The sequence below is a fragment of the Thermobia domestica genome, chromosome 1, assembly GCF_964235325.1.
Source record: "Thermobia domestica chromosome 1, izTheDome1.hap1.1, whole genome shotgun sequence".
NCBI lineage: Eukaryota > Metazoa > Arthropoda > Insecta > Zygentoma > Lepismatidae > Thermobia > Thermobia domestica.
In genome coordinates, this window is record NC_137454.1 from 370,779,781 (window position 1) to 370,797,897 (window position 18,117).

The 18,117-nt window shown below is 36.3% G+C and overlaps 1 protein-coding gene and 1 non-coding gene across 2 annotated transcripts in view; both read left to right on the forward strand.

The window, feature by feature from the left end:
* LOC145664290 (organic cation transporter protein-like) overlaps positions 1-18,117 on the forward strand; it is a 284,988-nt gene that overhangs the window by 130,880 nt on the left and 135,991 nt on the right. The gene's annotated exons all lie outside the window — the stretch shown is intronic.
* Positions 12,326-12,397, forward strand: TRNAQ-CUG (transfer RNA glutamine (anticodon CUG)). Its single transcript has one exon. It is a non-coding gene; the product is annotated as a tRNA-Gln (tRNA).

The following is an 18,117-nucleotide window of genomic DNA, read 5'->3' on the forward strand; positions in this document are numbered from 1 at the left end:
AGCATGTTACTATTAACCAGGACATTCACGTAGTTCACATAGTTAGGTTTGGGAAACCCACTGATTACGCGCTACCTGAGAATCATGCTATAGGCACAGTTTCCGAACAAACAGCGAACTTAATGCAAGCGTATTTCATAACAGCGAAAGCTGTTACTTTACCCCCAAATTCTAGCGTTTCAGTACCTGTTAGTAAAATTAATGATTTAGTGGGAGTTAAGAACATTTTGTAACCCAATGAGAAGATTTGTTCTAAAGCTGAATTTTTTGTCAATGAGTCTAGAGAGGATTCTGTTAATCCTGTCATTAGAGTAGTCAACCCAACCAACAAAAAGTTGTGTTTAGAGAAAAATCTTCATTTAGGTGCAGCTATTGACATTAGGCCGGATGCACATTACCCAAATGATACAGATAGTGTTCAAAATAATGGTTTAGCCAGTAAACAGGGCAACCCTAATTTTTCTGCTGGTTTTGACATCTAGCGTGTGGACATTAACCCTCAACTTTCTGACGATCAGAAGCAAATTTTTTATTCTGTTTAGAGTAGTATAAGGATTGTTTTTCTTGGTCAGAGAATGATTTTGGAGTGGCCAAGGGTTATGTACATGAAACTAAAATGCTAGATGACGTCCCAGTTCACACCAATCAGTTTCGAATTCCCTTCCAAAGAGAAGAAGTCAAAAAAAAAAAACAGGTTGATACTTTGCTCAAACAAAAGGTTATTAGGAGGTGTATAACTAGTTATAATTAACCTATTCTTCTCGTGAAAAAGAAGTCTGGATCTTTCAGATATATTTTGGATGCCAAGGGTCTTAACCTCCATATTGCACCAGATAGTTTTCCAATACGTCGATAGAAGACATTATTTCGCGTCTTAGTAAGTGTCGCTACCTGTGCTGCTCCGATTTACTTAGCGGTTTCTTCCAGGTGAACATCGCTGAGGAATATCAACATGTCACTGCCTTTTGAATCCCAGGAATTGGCTCTTTTTGTTTTGCAGCCCTCCCACGGGGTCTTATCACTAGTTCCGCTGGTTTAAACAGATTAATGAAAATGACACTGAAAGGATTAGAATCTGAACAAATTTTTGGGTATCTTGATGATTTTTTCTGGGATGGAAACACTTTTGAGAATGTTATCAATCTCACCAAGAAGTTATTTCAACGAATTAAAGAACGTGGTCTTAAACTTGCACCAGAAAAAACGAAATTGGCTGATTTTTCATTAACGATTTTGGAACATGATATTTCGTACGATGGCTTGCGAATTTCTAAAAGAATAACTGACTCCGTTAGTAATTACGAACGTCCGAAGACGAAAAAACATGTGAAAAGTTTTCTAGGATTAGCTAGCTTTGTAAGACGATTCTTACCTAATTTTTCTGAAATCGCGGAGCCTTTGAACTTGCTTCTCAGAAAGGACATACCGTTTAAGTGGACACGAAACCAAGATGCTTTTGAGGAAATTAAAGATCTTATCATAAAATCGCTATATTTAATGCATTATAATCTGAAACACCTTTATACTTGTTCTGTGATGCATCAACGCGCGGTCTGGCTGCCGTGCTCAAACAATCTATATGTTCTCCAGATGACCCAGAGTTAGCACCCATTGCTTGTTGTAGCCGTAGCTTAAGTAAAAGTGAAACATCTAGACATCCTTATGAACTTGAACTTTTAAGCATTATATATGCCTTTCCATCCTTTCGTTATTTTTTACTAGGACGTAACTTTTTCTTGAAAACCGATTGTAAGAGTTCATTTTTTCTGAAACAGACAAAAAATGTAGGGAAATTTGCAAGGTGGCTTAGTTTTATTGAACAATATAACTTTACTGTGACACATGTATCTGGGTTGTCTAACGTAGAGGCTGACGCTCTTTCACTTTTTCTCGTGACCCCAGGGACATTTCTGACGAGCAACAAGATGAGGAAGATCCTCGAGTATTTTCTTCCACTGTTACTGAGTGTAACAATATGCTAAGTGACGAGTTTTCTCTCAGAGATGAACAAATGTAGAACTCGTTTTATAGGGATATTTTTGATTGGTTAGAAATCAAGGAAAAGAAAAATCCTAAAATTGAAAGACAAGCATTTTATTTCACGGTTAAAGAAGGAATTTTGTATAGAAAACAAAAAAAAAACATCTAGTGGTATGAAATGTTTAGTTGCTGTACCTGTTTCATTACGCTATAAAGTTTTTGATACGGTTAATACTTGCGCCATTGGTTCAAGTCACGGAGGTTTTTCTAAGACGTATGACCTTTTAGTAAAATCTGTGTATTTCCCTAATATGAAACAATATTCCTGTCAGAAATGTAAGGAATGTTTAATTTGTCAGACAAGCAAATATAAACCTGGTTCTGCTTATGATACATTGCAAACGTATCCCCAAGTGCCGCCCTTCTATTGCATTTTCGTAGACATTGGAGGGGTATACTCCTCGAGTAATATATTGAGACACAAATATTAGATTATCGTTGTCGATGCTGCTACTCGTTATACTATTTGTGGTTCATTAGCAGATATAATAGCGTCTTCTTTAAGTAGTTTTCTTTATGAAAATGTAATTTTGAAATACGGTATTTTTAAAGAAATAGTCATAGACAAAAGTCCATGCTTTACAAGTAACCTATTCAAGAAGTTGTATGCAACGATTGGAGCTAAGATTCGATTTGTAAATGTTCAAGCTCATTACGCTAACGGGACTGCTGAGATAGCTATCCGAAACATTGAACAGAGACTGAAATCTGCGTTGTGTAATAAGGATCAAGGAAAATGGGTCGAACTGCTGCCATCTGTCGTGTCAGCCCACAATTTAACTGTCAATTTATCCTCTGGATACAGCCCTTTTGAAGTTTTGCATGGATTCAGATGTAGAATGCTACATGAAGCAATTTTGGAAACCCCCTCTCAATTTCAGGACAATGCTGAACGTTTACGGCAACTTGGAGAAATACGAGACAAAGTCCATGATAAATGGTTCCAGAGACAAGACGGCAACGAAATTTTATGACAAACGTCATTCAAAACCCAATTTCAAAGTCGGAGACAAGGTGTGGATTTTGAACAGTACCATGAAGAAAGGATCCACCATAGCTTTTAATGGACGTTATTTTGGTCCAGGAATCATTCAAGATATTGACCATCCAAATTCCTATTTTTGTTAAGTTCAGGACAGCGCGAGGAAGATTCAAGGTTGATTCGATTGTAGTACAAACATTGAAGAAGTACTACGAGAAACAGGAGAAGGAAAACGAGGAAGAGGGAGAAGAAGATGACGTTGACTTGGATATACAAGACGTTGTTGAGAATGCTACTGCGAATGCCTGCCGCGCCGAAGCACAGGAAGAGAAACAGAAGAGAGACAAAGAAAAAGAACATTATGAAATTGTTTTTAATCCTGCGGTAAACATGATAGAAAAAGAAGATATTCCATCTGTGAAATTTCGTGAGGTTGTGATTACCAACCAATTACCCACTTGGGCTGAAACAGGGAAGAATTGTTCCGGTTTGAAACCGAAGTTTGGTGCCAATTCTGCAATCAACAAGAAAATTAGTTTTTCGGGGAGATATCCCTATGATTAAAGCTGACGCTGTTGTAAACCCCACGAATGAATTACTTATTCCATTAGGAGGAGCAGATACAATTATCCAAGAAGCTGCAGGAGAAGAATTACGTAAAGATTGTGAGAAAATACGTTCTTTGATATCAGGACAAGTGAAGATTGCTCCAGGCTATAATCTCACCGCTGATCATGTATTATTGACGTGTGGTCCCAGAGATGCGAACAAAATGACTCTGGAGAATCGTTATAACAATTGTTTTGATTTTATATTGAAAAATCAGTTTTCAACTGGCTTTTCCATGCATCACTGCTGGTGCATTTCATTTCCCTAAGGAACCTGCTGCGAGGATTGCATTGTTAAACACACGAAAATTTTTAGAGGATCATTTGGACAACGTAGACCGCAGTGTATTGTGTATTTTCGACAAGGAGAATTGGGATCTCTATCAGCGTCTTTTACCTGTGTATTTTCCCGTGGAAGAAGGGCAAGAAGCGGAAGCTGTTTCTCTGCAATGAAGTTTAAAAAAAGGAAAAAAAGAAGACGGTTCTCAAAGCAAGATTTGATGGATTAGGAACATCTGTGAAGTAAGTGACGAATTTTGTTTTGACACTGGACATGTCCTTATGGAATTTGTTTTGGTTTGTTTGTGATCCTAAGTCTTGCCGGCAATAACAATTACTGTTTTTTCAGTCATTTAGAACTGTTGGTTAGCTTTGTAGAACACGTTCTTTATCCTGGTTATCTTATCAACAGCTTATAACATGAATAGTTAGTATTTTGGCGCCAAATCAACATCTTATTAATACACTATGGATTATTTTGATTTGATCCTACGATTTGTTATTAGTTATTGGGAACATACTCAGTCAATATATTCTTTTAAAAAGGAATATACACTGTTATACAATATGAAAATAAAATTATGTGATTTTAGTGATCTTTTTGAATGATCAATTTTTCATTGCCTGCAATGTATATAGTGAAATTCCGTATTTCATCATAAAGATGACTTGGGATTTATGTATGAAGAAGACTTGTGCTTATATGATATGTATTTCTGTATATTTGAAGAATTGGCCTGATTCCACATTTTCCTGTGGGTATACGTACTTTTACTTTCATGCAAGAAGAAAAGAAGATATTTTTTCCTCTTTTATCGGATATTTTAGTTAGGGATTTAGGAATGTGTTTGGTGATAGTCTGTCATGTTGCTTTCTTTAAGGTTTTAATAGCCAGTGCAGAGGGCTATAACTCTGCCAATACGTCGGTCATTGTGGAACTAAATTCTCCACAATTCGTTCTTCTAAAACCTGAAATCAACATTCTTTTGTGTTGTTTTATATGTTCTTTGTATGGGTAGCTAGATTAATTTTTCTTCTACCGCGTAATGATTATTTTGATTATAGAGTTAAAATTTTATTGGAATTGGAGTTTTTATTTACTATATATAGATATATATGTATGGATTACGGTTTAGTGATTACTTTTGCTTTTTTCCTCCTGATTTTTCGTCAATTTTTATTCATTCCATTGTGTTATCCAATTATTGTCCCCACTCTCATATCTTACATGTTTTAGGCAGTCATTGATTGTATACCCTAAATTTTGTGATGTTACTATTATAAACCTGTCTACCCTACTCCTATGATCTACTTGTACTGAATGAACTTTCCGGCTATGTGATGTGTAAGGACATTGTACCTGTGATTTCCAGACCTACATCTTGTGCTTAGTGATGCTGTGTTTACAACATCGACGTTGCTGTGGTCACGTCATTTGGCCTTGACTGTTGTGCTATCAACGGTGTTGTGAACATTTATGTTGTACTCATCATTTCTCACCGTATGATTTCTATCCAGACTATAATTGCTGCTGTGTGTTTTATTATGAAGACTGAAAGGAACTACAAAGATTCTCATGTTTTTTTTTAAATAGAAAAACTAAAAAATGAATTTTTTTTGTCTCCGAAATGTTTCATTCGGGACTTTGATTTCAGGAGGGGGGGGGGGAATGTGAAGATATGTGTATTTGGACACATAACGAAACATTTTATTTCGAACTATGGGACATTTTATTTTAAAACTCATTACAGCAAAAAGCATAATCGTTCATTTAATGTTGAATCACTTTTCGATTTTTTTTCTAAGTTCATTTTCTTTTCCTACTAGGAAGTTTTCTTGCTGTCCGTCATTTCTTTCTTACACTTGTAATTTCTCAATCAATACAAACAACATATTGTTTTCCTGTGCACTCCTATTATCACCCCACCTTGGTTAATCTATGAGCACGCACTTTTTCATCAAGACAGAAGACATAGTCAACGACCAGGAATATCAACCCGGAAGGAATTGAACAAAAACCTTTGGGACACTTTTGGAGAGGTAGTCCGGATCGCAAGAGAAGCGGATCAACATGTAGTAGCACGAACCACGATTTCGTTTTTACAAGAAGTCTATCTTGCTCTAACTTAGAGAACACTTCGCCATAGTTAGCGTTGTAACGATCAGTTGCGATGGATATTCCGTTGAAAAGTAATTTCGAGTTTCATTAGATTTGCTGTGTTCGCAACGTTGGTTTTCCTGCCCGGATTTCGATAACCCTTAACTCTCAACTACTTGAACGACCAGCCAACCAGATAGAAGGATGGACGGACATCAATCCACTGGAAGGATCATCAAGAAGGCAACACCAAGATTTACAAGTAAGTGCAAGTAGATTAACCAGTCCCAAAAGTTGCTCCCTTCTCACCCCCTTTCAACCCCTTTGACATCACGATCTGTCTCTTTTTGCATATGTTTGATTTTATTTACATGCAACCCAGGTCAGATCCCGTACCTTACGTTCTGCCAAATTCAATGTTTACAAAATCCTGGGTGCAGCTTGTCAGTTCTGACATCCCCAATTACGCTATCTATAAGTGCATTATCTGAGCTGGACCTGGGCCCCAATTTTGTTTCCTTAATTTTTCATAGTCAAGGACGGTACAAACGAAACAAATTACGGTACAATCCGGTATAAACGAAGGTCTTTCAAATGAGGCAATTAAATCGACCCTAGGACCTTGTGGGGGTCTGGTTAACTTGGCGCCCCCCACTTTGTTTTCTCAATTTCTCATACTGCAGTACAGTACAATCAAAAATATTTGCGGTACAAACCGGTACAAACGAAGTATTTTTTATTGATATGCGGAAATCGATTGTACCGAGAGGGGGAGGTTCACAAGGGTGGTTTTTGGTGTTTTAGAGATTTGGTCGTTTATTTTTGTTCCATACTTCATACCAGCGTTCTTTTTACGTTTTGCTTTCTGTGTAGCAATTTCTGAAACAAATTACATTTGTGTAGCAACTTACAAATTTTGTATAGCTACATTTTCGACAACAATGGAAATGGAAATTATTTATTAATTGTTTGTTTTACGTGGACATGAAATAATAAAAATAAACATTATTATATAACAAAGACGCGTGATAATGAAAACCAAAATAGAGGAGAATAATGGAAAAGTACGTATCTAATAAAATACTAGTTTTGTCACTCTATAAATTGTCTAAAATGGTGATTTTTGTTATTAAGTAGTAAATCCGTAATGCCGTTAACATACGGTGAATCGGCATTGCACAAGTGACGGAGTGAACCTCTCTCTCTCTCTCTCTTTTTTTTTTTTTTTTTTTGAGAAAGCCAAAATAACTTAATTACTTAGAAGTGTTCATTTCAGGTACATGCTGGCCCACCGGGACGTGTCCCGGTGCGCCCTCCGAAAGATCACAGTATAAATAAAGGTACAAGTTTTTAGTAATAAATTCTTACAGTTTTATTGGTAAAGAATCCGTGAAAGGCGCAATGCGCCCTTTAAATTAGACGCCCTTACGAGACCACATCAAAGATTGGCGATTTTAATCACTCTTCTGTATACTACAGTCGTGTACAATACATACATACAGTTACTATTGGTAAAGAACCCGTGAAAGGTACAGTGCGCCCTTTACATAAGGCGTCCTACGAAACATCACATTATAGATAAGTGGTTTTAGTTGTTTTGTATACCAGGTTTGTATAATAAATTCAAATAGTGGCTGTTAATAAAGAACCTGTGAAGGGTACAAGGCGCCCTTTACATAAGGTGCCCTGAGTATTATCACATTATAGACATTTTTCAAAAAATTGTTCATTTTATTGTATTATATAAATTCATTCAGTTGTTATTGGTGATCATGTAAAGAGTATAATCACACAAAAATAACTATAAAGTTATGTTGCTATAAAGCGAAACAATGTGATACATCAATAATAGTTCGGATAGTCAAACGTACGATGCAACGATTTTTACGGCATCGAAGCTTGCACAGTTTTAATATGCATCCATATATCCGAGCATATTGATTGTTCCTGTGTGTATTAAAGCAGTGTTCGGATTATCAGAACCTATTGTGTTTCTAGGGTATAGCTATATTAATTTCTGTGAAATGTGGTCATTCTGTCACCACGGCATGGCGCGTCCTTAGGTTGCGGATCGAGGAGAAGGCCTCTAGATAAAGAGGTTAGCTGCGAATATACTGAATAAGAAGTCGCGGACAGACGACAACGGGTGATCCTCCAGCTTGGGGATTTGGTGTGGGGCGAACAACCAAATCCTGTAAAAAAAAAATGTTCAGGTATATTCGCAGAATCCTCGGATTAGAACTAATAACTTGGCACGAACTCAGCAAAGTAAAATCGATATGAGATTTGGAAGATTGAATATAAGAAGTCTCTATAGGGCAGTGGCGTTAAAATTTGTAAGGAATGAGTTTAGAAATAGAGGATGGACCTAGTGGGATATCAGGAAGTTAGATGAGAAGGAAATGGAGGAGTCAAATCGGGAAATTTTACGTTTAAAGGGGAACGAATTAAAAGTTACCAACTAGGAACAGGGCTATCCGTTCACAAACGAATAATATTAGCAATTACATGGATTGAATTGGTTAAAGATAGATTTCCTTATACTTCTCTTAAGGGTCGGTGGTGTAATATTTTGTTTAAATGTACATGCCCCAACATAAAATAAGGATGACGATAAAAAAAGACAGTTTTTACGAAAGAATTTGAGGCTTATTTGATCATCTCCCGCAATACCATATGAAAATTCTGTTAGACCGTTTCAATGTAAAGGTAGGACGAGAGGATATTTTCAAACCGATTATAGGGAATAAATGTCTGCATAAGAATGGTTGTGACAACGGGGTTAGACTCGTGAACTTTACAACATCCAGAAACCTTATCGCGAAGATTACAAAATTCCCACATCGCGACTTTCATAAATATACTTGGATTTCATCAGATGGAAACACACATAATCAAACTGATCACGTTTTAGTAAACAGAAGAAAACAGTCTCTCACAACTAATGTTCGGAGGAGCTGATTGTGATACTTGGTAGCAACGATAATAAGAGAGAGACTATCATTGAATAAAGGAAATATTAAATATCTGAAAACGAAGCGGTTTAATTTAAAGAAATTTGAGGAGAGTCAGGTGAGAGGGGAGCCAGATTAAAGTGTCAAATAGATACTCGATTTTAGAAGGTTTGGAGTGCACTAGTGTTCAGGATACTTGGTTGAAATTAGAGATAACATTAAAATTTCAGCAAAAGAAAAATTGGGGCACGCAGACATACGTAGGAACAAACCATGATTCAACCAGGAATACACTAAAGTAGCACAGAAGAGAAAATAGAAGAAACAGCGTTCGTTAAAAAATCGGAACGAAATAACTACATAAAATTTCATTGTCATCTGGCGGAAAACTTCCAAAATTTTTAGAACAAAGGAACGCTATTTTTGAAAGCTAAAATTAATTAACTTGAAGACAATAATAAAAAACAAAAATATTCGGGACATGTATAAGGGGAGCAACGAATTTAAGAAAGCATATCAACCTCCTACTTACATATTAAAGAAAGCCAACAGAACAGTTCTCACTGATAAGGATAGCATATTAAATAGATAGAAAGATTTTTTCGACGATTTGCTTAACATATAGCCAAAAACTAATGTTCCTGGAGAACGTGAAATGCACACAGCATAACCGTATATTCCAAAACCTAACCAGACAGAAATAGAAATTGCTATTAGAAAACTAAAGAAACACACCTCTCCGGGTGTAGACGAAATTCTACTGACTTAATTTTAGCTGGAGGGGAAAAATTGTACAGCAAAATACACAAACTCATTCTCCTTATCTGGAACAAGGAGGAATTACCACAAAAGTTTAAAGAATCAATCATTGTTCCAGTTCAGAAGAAATGCAACAAAACTGATTGTAAAAATTGTTGAGGCATTTCTCTTCCGTCAACATCCAATAAATCCTCATAAACATTCTATTAGAAAGATTGCCTCCATACGCAGATGAAATTATTGGAGATTATCAGAGTGGATTTAGGTAAAATAGATCAACTAACCACCAGATATTTACCATTCGCCAAATATTTGAAAAGAAATGGGAATACAATATCCTGGCACATCAATTATTGATTTTATACTCGGAAAGGAGGAAACATTTACAACATGCTTACAGAATTCGGAATACCGAAAAAGGTAGATTAATTAAGATATGTTTAAATGAATCCCAAAGTAAAGTTCGAATAGAAAATTTCTCGTTCACGAGCTTCCACGTTGAGAATGGCCTAAAACAAGGAGATGCATTGTCGCCATTATTATTTAACTTTGTTTTGGAGAACACTATAAGGAAAATCAAAGACAGCAATCAGGTCCTAGAGCTGAATTGTATTTATCAGGTTATGGCATATGCTGATGATGTAAATTTTATAGAGGATGTTAGAACAATAGAAAGGAATGCAGAAATCTTAATTAACGCTTGCAGGGATATGGGCTTAGATGTAAATGAAGAGAAAACTAAATACATGGACGTTTGTCGGGATCGTAATACTGCATTTTATGGATGCATTAAAATACCAGATAATGTTTATTTTCGACAAAGTGGATACTTTCAAATATCTAGACTCATTGTTAACAGACCAAAACCATAATCACTAAGAAATTTGACGTCAACTGAAAGGAGGGATTTCGTGTTATTATTCAGTTAAAAATCTTTTGTTGTCGCGAATTCTGTTGAGGTATTTGCAGCTTAAAATATAAAACGATAATCATGCCTGTTGTGCTGTAAGGTTGCGAAACATCGTCACTGACTCTGAAGGAAAATCGCAGACTGGAAGTATTTGAAAACAAGATTCAGACTCCAAGAGGAAAGGGAATGAGGAATGGCGGAAACTTCATAACGAGGAACTGCATAATTTATACGTTTACCAAACATTGTTATGGTCATCAAGTCTAGTAGGCTCAAATGAGTAGGTCATGTAGCTAGAATGGAAGAAATTAGAAACGCTTTCAAAGTTCTACCTGGAAATTCAAATAGGAAAACGACCATTAGGTAGACCGAGGCGCAAATGGGAGGACAACATTATAATGGTTCTCGCAGAGATTGGAATATAAAGTAGAAACTGAGTTTAGTTGGCAAGGACAGAAATCAATGGAGAGCTTTTGTAAACACGGCACTGAACCTCCAGTGTCCATAGGCAATAGAGCTACATTAAGTTGTTGCTATATTTAGCTTCTTTTTATTTGATAGAAATGTATTTACAGGAACTTTCTTTCAAAGTCGGTAAGAAGATATATATCCCAGTACGGGCCTGGTTCATTTCATAACTTATTTTTTAAATATAATATTACCAAATGATGCTCGGATCAAGGTTGTTTTTCCTTTATCTTTCTGAAAATTGTAGCTAAATCAAACACCGCTCTTTTTTCGTCATTTCAGTGAAAAACAAGAAGACGTAGCAAAATAATATTTCTCGGTCAATGCTATGAAATAACTAGCAGATGTATCATTTATGCTCTTTACCCATTACTGCTAAAGTCCTGTCGTGTTTTTCTAGTTATCTAATTCCCGAAGAGTGAGCTGAGGTCTCGTATTTTGAAAACCTATTATGGCGCTTTATTTCCATATTCAAAGTTCATATATGCGTGCGTGCCTTTGACGTGAGAGACCCGGATTCGATTCCCGGTGGGATCTCATGCGGTTCGGATTCCACGTTAATCAGTAGGTCCACGTCTCATAAGCCTCGCTGCTAAAAGGGACGTTAAACTCAATAATCATCAATCATCGAAGTGTACACGTTCTCTTTGTCGTCAATTCTACGGCCATTCTCCAGTAATATAATGTCTAGTCCATAGTGGATTAGTATGTATTACTGAGAATCAAAGATGTACTTAAGGGAAAACATCCGGTTTTTGAGGGAAGATTTAGCACAGTTCGAAAGAGAACCCTTCTATCATGAAGGAAAAACTAAGTTATATCATTCTGCTAAGTTATATCATAACCAGGCAGTATGTTGGATATACCCACACCAACAACTGACCTTCGCCTTATCTCCGCTCAGATTCAACTCACGATGTGAAAGCCAATGAACACAGATCTCTACAAAAAGCGACAGAACTTTTTTTTTTTACCTTTATAATAGCTCATTTAGCAATAAAATAATGATCACATATACATAGCATTTTGCGATGTATTTTTCCGTTTTTGTAAAACAATTCTATGATTTTATGCAATAAATTGCGATGGGATACCTATTATTGTGTGTCTTTTCCCAACAGTGACGTACATACTATTGTAATATGAATAAATAATAATAATAATAATAATAATAATAATAATAATAATAATAATAATAATAATAATAATAATAATAATAATAGTGGGGGCGCGGTGGCTCAGTGGTAGAGCGTTCACCTCTGGTGCATGGGGTCCCTGGTTCGATCCCAGCTCGCGCCAAGTGAACTTTGTGGTGGACAAACACCGTGCTCGTGGGTTTTCTCGGGGTTCTCCCGTTTCCTCCCACTTTCTTCATTCCACCATTTCACTCATCTCTCATTATCACCGTCTCCTTTAGCCTAACCGGCATAACCGTGGGACGTTAAACTTAAAGATTTCATTTCATTTCATTTCAATAATAATAATAATAATAATAATAATAATAATAATAATAATAATATAAACACTTTAGCTGTGATAATCTAAATCACTGAAGCCAAACAGCGAGGGTTCTGACAAGTACTTTGATAAGAAGAACCACTGTTATCTTGGAAGTGTGGGGTTCACTTAACGTCGTGAGGACATGTGTGGAGCCACTTTTATAAAAAGGAAAAGAAAGAAATGATGAAATCTTGTCAAGAAAAGCTAGGGCTCCAGCAATGACGGCGAAGGGGCTCGCGATGTGCTGACTATGTCATCCCGAATCAAAATCTGAGGCTAATCAAGTTTAACCTATTCAGGCTTTCGTATAAACTAATAACTTCATTATTACACGATTTTTATTATGGCTGTAAGCTTCTACTTAGTGAAAATTACATAGAAAATGTGAGAATCACACTGTTTGACTCTACAGCCTATAAAGAATTATGACAAATTAAATGACATGACTATTGCATATGGCATCAAATACGTAAAACTTATGGCCTTCGCAACTGGCCGTGCTCCCTATCTTTCCAATGTATTTTGTAAGAAGCAACAGATATTCAAAACAATTTAATCAAATTCATTCATACTTTCCTCATAGATACGTTGAATCAATAATCAGAGAATAATCCGTGTAGTTTTGTGATATTTTGGTTATTTAATTGTTGAAAGCACTTAATTTTACTTTCAGAAAGAATCTCCCAATAACGAAACATTCTCAACAATGGAAGAAACATATCAAAATAATTGCAAGTTTTTGATTCAACTTGTTTTTGAACAAAATCTGAATATTTATCTCTTGAATTTGATTGAGATAGTTTTGAATATTGTTGCTCTCTACAAAATACACTGGAAAGAAGAAACACGTTACGCCATCTATTGGTGATTACATTTACATTAATTCAAGCCATATTTTTGAATATCGTTGCTCCCTGCAAAATACACGGGAAAAGATAGGAGACACTTGTATTGGTGGTAATCTAGCCTTTTCATTTACCTTAATTCAAGTCATGTTTTAATTGTGTTAACAGCTGTTTTTCAGTATCGGAAATTCTGTATCTTAGGGTACACCAAAGGAACGTCTACAATAACCATTCCGCGTTACATCAACATCAAAAGTACAAAAAATGTCAAAGAGTTTGGTGGTATCTTTAGGGTGTTTGAGGTATGAAGTCTTCGAATTAGAAAGTTTGTTTATTATACACTTTTGCAACAGGTGCGTACCAAAACAGACTGGAAGTAAAAATCTGAAAAGAAGTTCTTCTTGAACTCGGATTTAGACTGTCTTTTATTTCCTCCTTCTTCTTCGCAACTTTAATAACATTCCGATTTAAATCAATGAAATTACAAAATTGATTACTTGTAGTGTACGTCTGTTGTTTTGAATAACGAGGTTACAAGGGTCAGTGCTTACTATCTCGTAAATGCAATTCTAACCATTATTTAGATTTGTAACCGAGGTGAAATGAAATGAAATTTTTAATTGTACGTCTCATGGTTATGTCCTGTATTATAAAGGCAGTGGTGTACGCGAAAGTTCAAGGGGTTTTCAAGTTCCCAAGTGTTCGTTTATATGTATATATGGTAAATGCTCATTTTTGCGTACCGTCTTGCTCAATGGGAGTTAAAACTCCGAAACCTCCCTTATGTCAGGGGCGGATCCAGGACCGTCTTCTGGGGGGGGGGTGGAGCGGTTGATTGTCATACTGCTACTTAGAACTACTTTTAACAGTTTCAAACTCTGGGAGGGTTTTATTTATATATATAAAATAAAAAGATTCTTCTTCTAGGAGGGGGTGCAATCGCCCCGATCGCCCCCTCCTGGATCCGCCACTGCCTTATGTATGCCATTGGCTAAAGAAGGAAGGGAATGACTATGAAATTCTACAATATTCTTAGCTTAAAACGAATCAAACAAAAATGATAAATCTCCTGTATATATATATATATATATATATATATATATATATATATATATATATATATATATATATATATATATATATATATATAAATGAAAGTTGGTATGTTAGACTTAGCCTTTGATGTGCTCTCTGTGTATGGCTTTGCCAAGTGTAAATTTTAGGTCATGCTTGACAGATGTGTGAATTTAAAGGAATTTTAAGGCTAGTCCTATATTATGTTTTATTGTCATGTCTGAAACAAGTTTGCAATCGACGAACTAGCAAGTATCAATTGCCTTGGTTAAGTCTGCAGCTATGTAAGTGCAAACTTATGCGAGCCTACACACTTAGCGTTGAAATTTTGAATAAGGCTATTAAAAATCTAGAATGCTATTAAGGAGTGTTGAATACAGAGTTTTCGGGGTCTCTGAGATAAATCGTAACAGTTCCAATGAAATTTAAATCAAAATTCAGCCCTTTGTGTGCAAAATGAAACGTATTCTTCCCGTGCGAAGGACGGGTATTCTGCTAGTAGAATTATATATGTTAGTGTTAAAGGTCATGCGTAGTTTTTTTTTAAAGAAAATCGATTTTTTATAAACCTTAAAAATTAATGCTGTATAAGAGCCACACACCTATTAAGGTCAAAATTGATACAGAAATGTATCTTCATCAACCCCTTCATAATGACGCTTGCAAAATGATGGTACATAGCCTCGTTAATGAGATAAATCCTAAAATTATCATTAACTCTTAATCTTTAGATATATATTTGAGTCAATGGATCTGGTGGGGTCGCAGTGACTCAGTGGTAGAGCGTTCACCTCTAGTGCTAGGGGTCCGTGGTTCGATTCCAGCTCGCTCCAAGTGAACTTTGTGGTGGACAAACACCGTGTGCGTTTCTCGGGGTTCTCCCGTTTCCTCTCACTTTCTTCATTCCACCATTTCATTCATTATTTCATCGTCACCGTCTCCTTTAGCCTAGCTGGCATAATAGTGGGACGTAAAACTCAAAGATTTTATTTCATTTTCAATGGATCTGGTCGAAAAGAATAAATAAACATGCTTAAAGAAAATCTCCTATGAGTAGGTTTCTATAATATCGAGAAAAATGATATTTTTATAGACCTAAAAAGTGGGCTATGTTCGCTCATTGGCAATCGGATACAGTTGACAGTTTGTATTCTGTTCAAATAGATTATCTGCTTGTGTAATGAATATGAAAAATATACCCTATTAACTATCAGATTGTATATGTTCTTGTTTTTGAGTTCTCATAACAGTGTTGCACATACATACTACTGTATTTGTAAATAATGGAACGAGAATGTGGAAGGAAATGGGAGAATCAGGAGGGACGGTGGCTCAGTGATATAGTGCTTACCTCTGGTGCGTGAGATAGAGACCTGCATGGGCCGGGCTTGGGCGGGCCGTCACTGATTTCTCTTAAGGTCGGGCCGGGCTGGGGCCGATTAATTGCAATTCTTTAATAATTATTGACTTTCGTTAAACGATAATTAGAATAAAGGCAAACATTGAATAAGTGTGCCCGTGAAAAATGTTACAAAATGAAACTTTTAAAATTTATCGGGCCCGGGCCGGGCTTGGGCCAAGAATTTTAAAAAACTTATCGGGCTGGGCCGGGCTAGGGGCCGAAAATCTCCAAAATTTTTCGGGCCCGGGCTGGGCCGGGCCTAGATACATTCGGGCTGGATTGGGCTCGGACAGAAAAATTCGGCCCACGCAGGTCTCTAGGGTGAGTTCCCTGGTTCAATGCCCGACCAAGTAATTCGTGGTAGACAACATCGTGTCTGGGGTTTTCTCGGGGTACTTCCTCCGTGTCCTTCCACTTTCTCATTCCGCCAATTCTTCCAGCATCATTCACTTGCCTTAATCATCCTTTAATCTAAAAGGGTAGGGCGTGGGACGTTAAACTGAAAGATTTCATTTCATATAAGAGTCACTAGAAAATCCACAAACATGTGGTAGCTCAGTGATAGTGCATTCTTTGGCGCGAGGGGTCTCTGGTTCGATCGTAGGCCGTAAACGTTTGTGTTTAACAACAACGTGTCTCTTGGTTTCTTCGGAATCCTTTGTTTATCTTTCATTTTCAGTCTTTTAAGTCCTTACATACTGTAATTATTAACTTAAATTAATCAATCATCTCTTTTAACCTATAAGGCATAACAATGGGATGTAAAACTGAAAGATACATACGAACTCTGTGTTTTTGCAGCATCAAAGACGAGAGTGTTTTATTCAGCTGATTTTCAAGGTCAATTCTTAAGGTGATTGCTTACTGCTGTACTTATATTTTGCGAGTGTTTTAAACCAACGAGAATCTTGGAAAAAATCATTGCAAACCTCGTAAACGGTTATGTGGCATATTTCAGATTCCTATATTTATGCCAATATAAGAAATAAAATCACAAACAAGTTAGTCAGATTGCTTGAGGTGCTCGCAATCCAGTTTCGATGTTGTAGTGAAACGAAGTAGTGCGTTGTCTGTGACTTCTTTGATAGAGAAAAAAATACTATTGACAAGCAAACATCAACAGGAAATTTCCTCCATCAAAAGTATTCTCTACGAACGCACTTATTGAGACCTTGGAAAATTTAAATATTTAGAATATTTAAATTTGGGATTTTACTACGTAGCTAATCTCTGAACCAACGCCTGTGTATTTCTAAAGGAAGTAGTTTCCTACGTCATTGCTACTACTTCATAAAAAAAAAAAAAATGATGCAGATCGGATCTATGCGAAGGAAGTTAAGAACCTTCTTCTCTCAACAATCTTGTAGGTAAGGAATAATAAATCATCCCAACTAACATGTGAAAGAACGTGAGTGTATCTGTCTGTCTGTCGCCATATTTTAACATAGAAAGGATTCACCTGGAACACTAACACTGTACACAGATAGGTCTTAATCATATCTAATTGTATGCGAAGTAGATTTTTTCTTACGATGTTCGACTCGAGGGGGGATTGGAGGGGGATCACACGTTCTAGAGGTTCAAAATATATAGAATATCTCAGACCCCTTTTAAGTTAGATAACCCAAACTACTCTACTGTAGTGCAGGTTGCATATTGTTCACTCGACACGAAGGTTGGAGACTTCTGCTAGTTGTATATAGGGCCTAAGCATCAGACTTTTATATCTGTCCAACCCTTCTATCTTTCTATCTCCAAATGATATTTGTGGTAGACAAACATCTTGTTAGTGGGTTTACTGAGGGTTCTCCTATTTACTCTCACTTTCTTTATTTCACAATTTCATTCATTTCTCATTATCACTGTCTCCTTTAGCCTAGTCATAATCGTTGAACGTAAAACTTAAAGATTTCATTTTCATTTTTTCTCCCAATCTTTCGAACTCTTCTATCTCTCTATCTCTATATTTCCAACTCTTCTATCTGTCTCTATCTTCCCAACTCTTCTACCTCTATATTTCAAACTCTTCTACCTGTCTCTATCTTTCCAACTCTTCTATCTCTCTATCTCTATATTTCAAACTCTTGTATCTGTCTCTATCTTTCCAACTCTTCTATCTCTCTATCTCTATATTTCCAACTCTTCTATCATTGTCTATCTTCCCAACTCTTCTATCTCTCTATCTCTATATTTCCAAC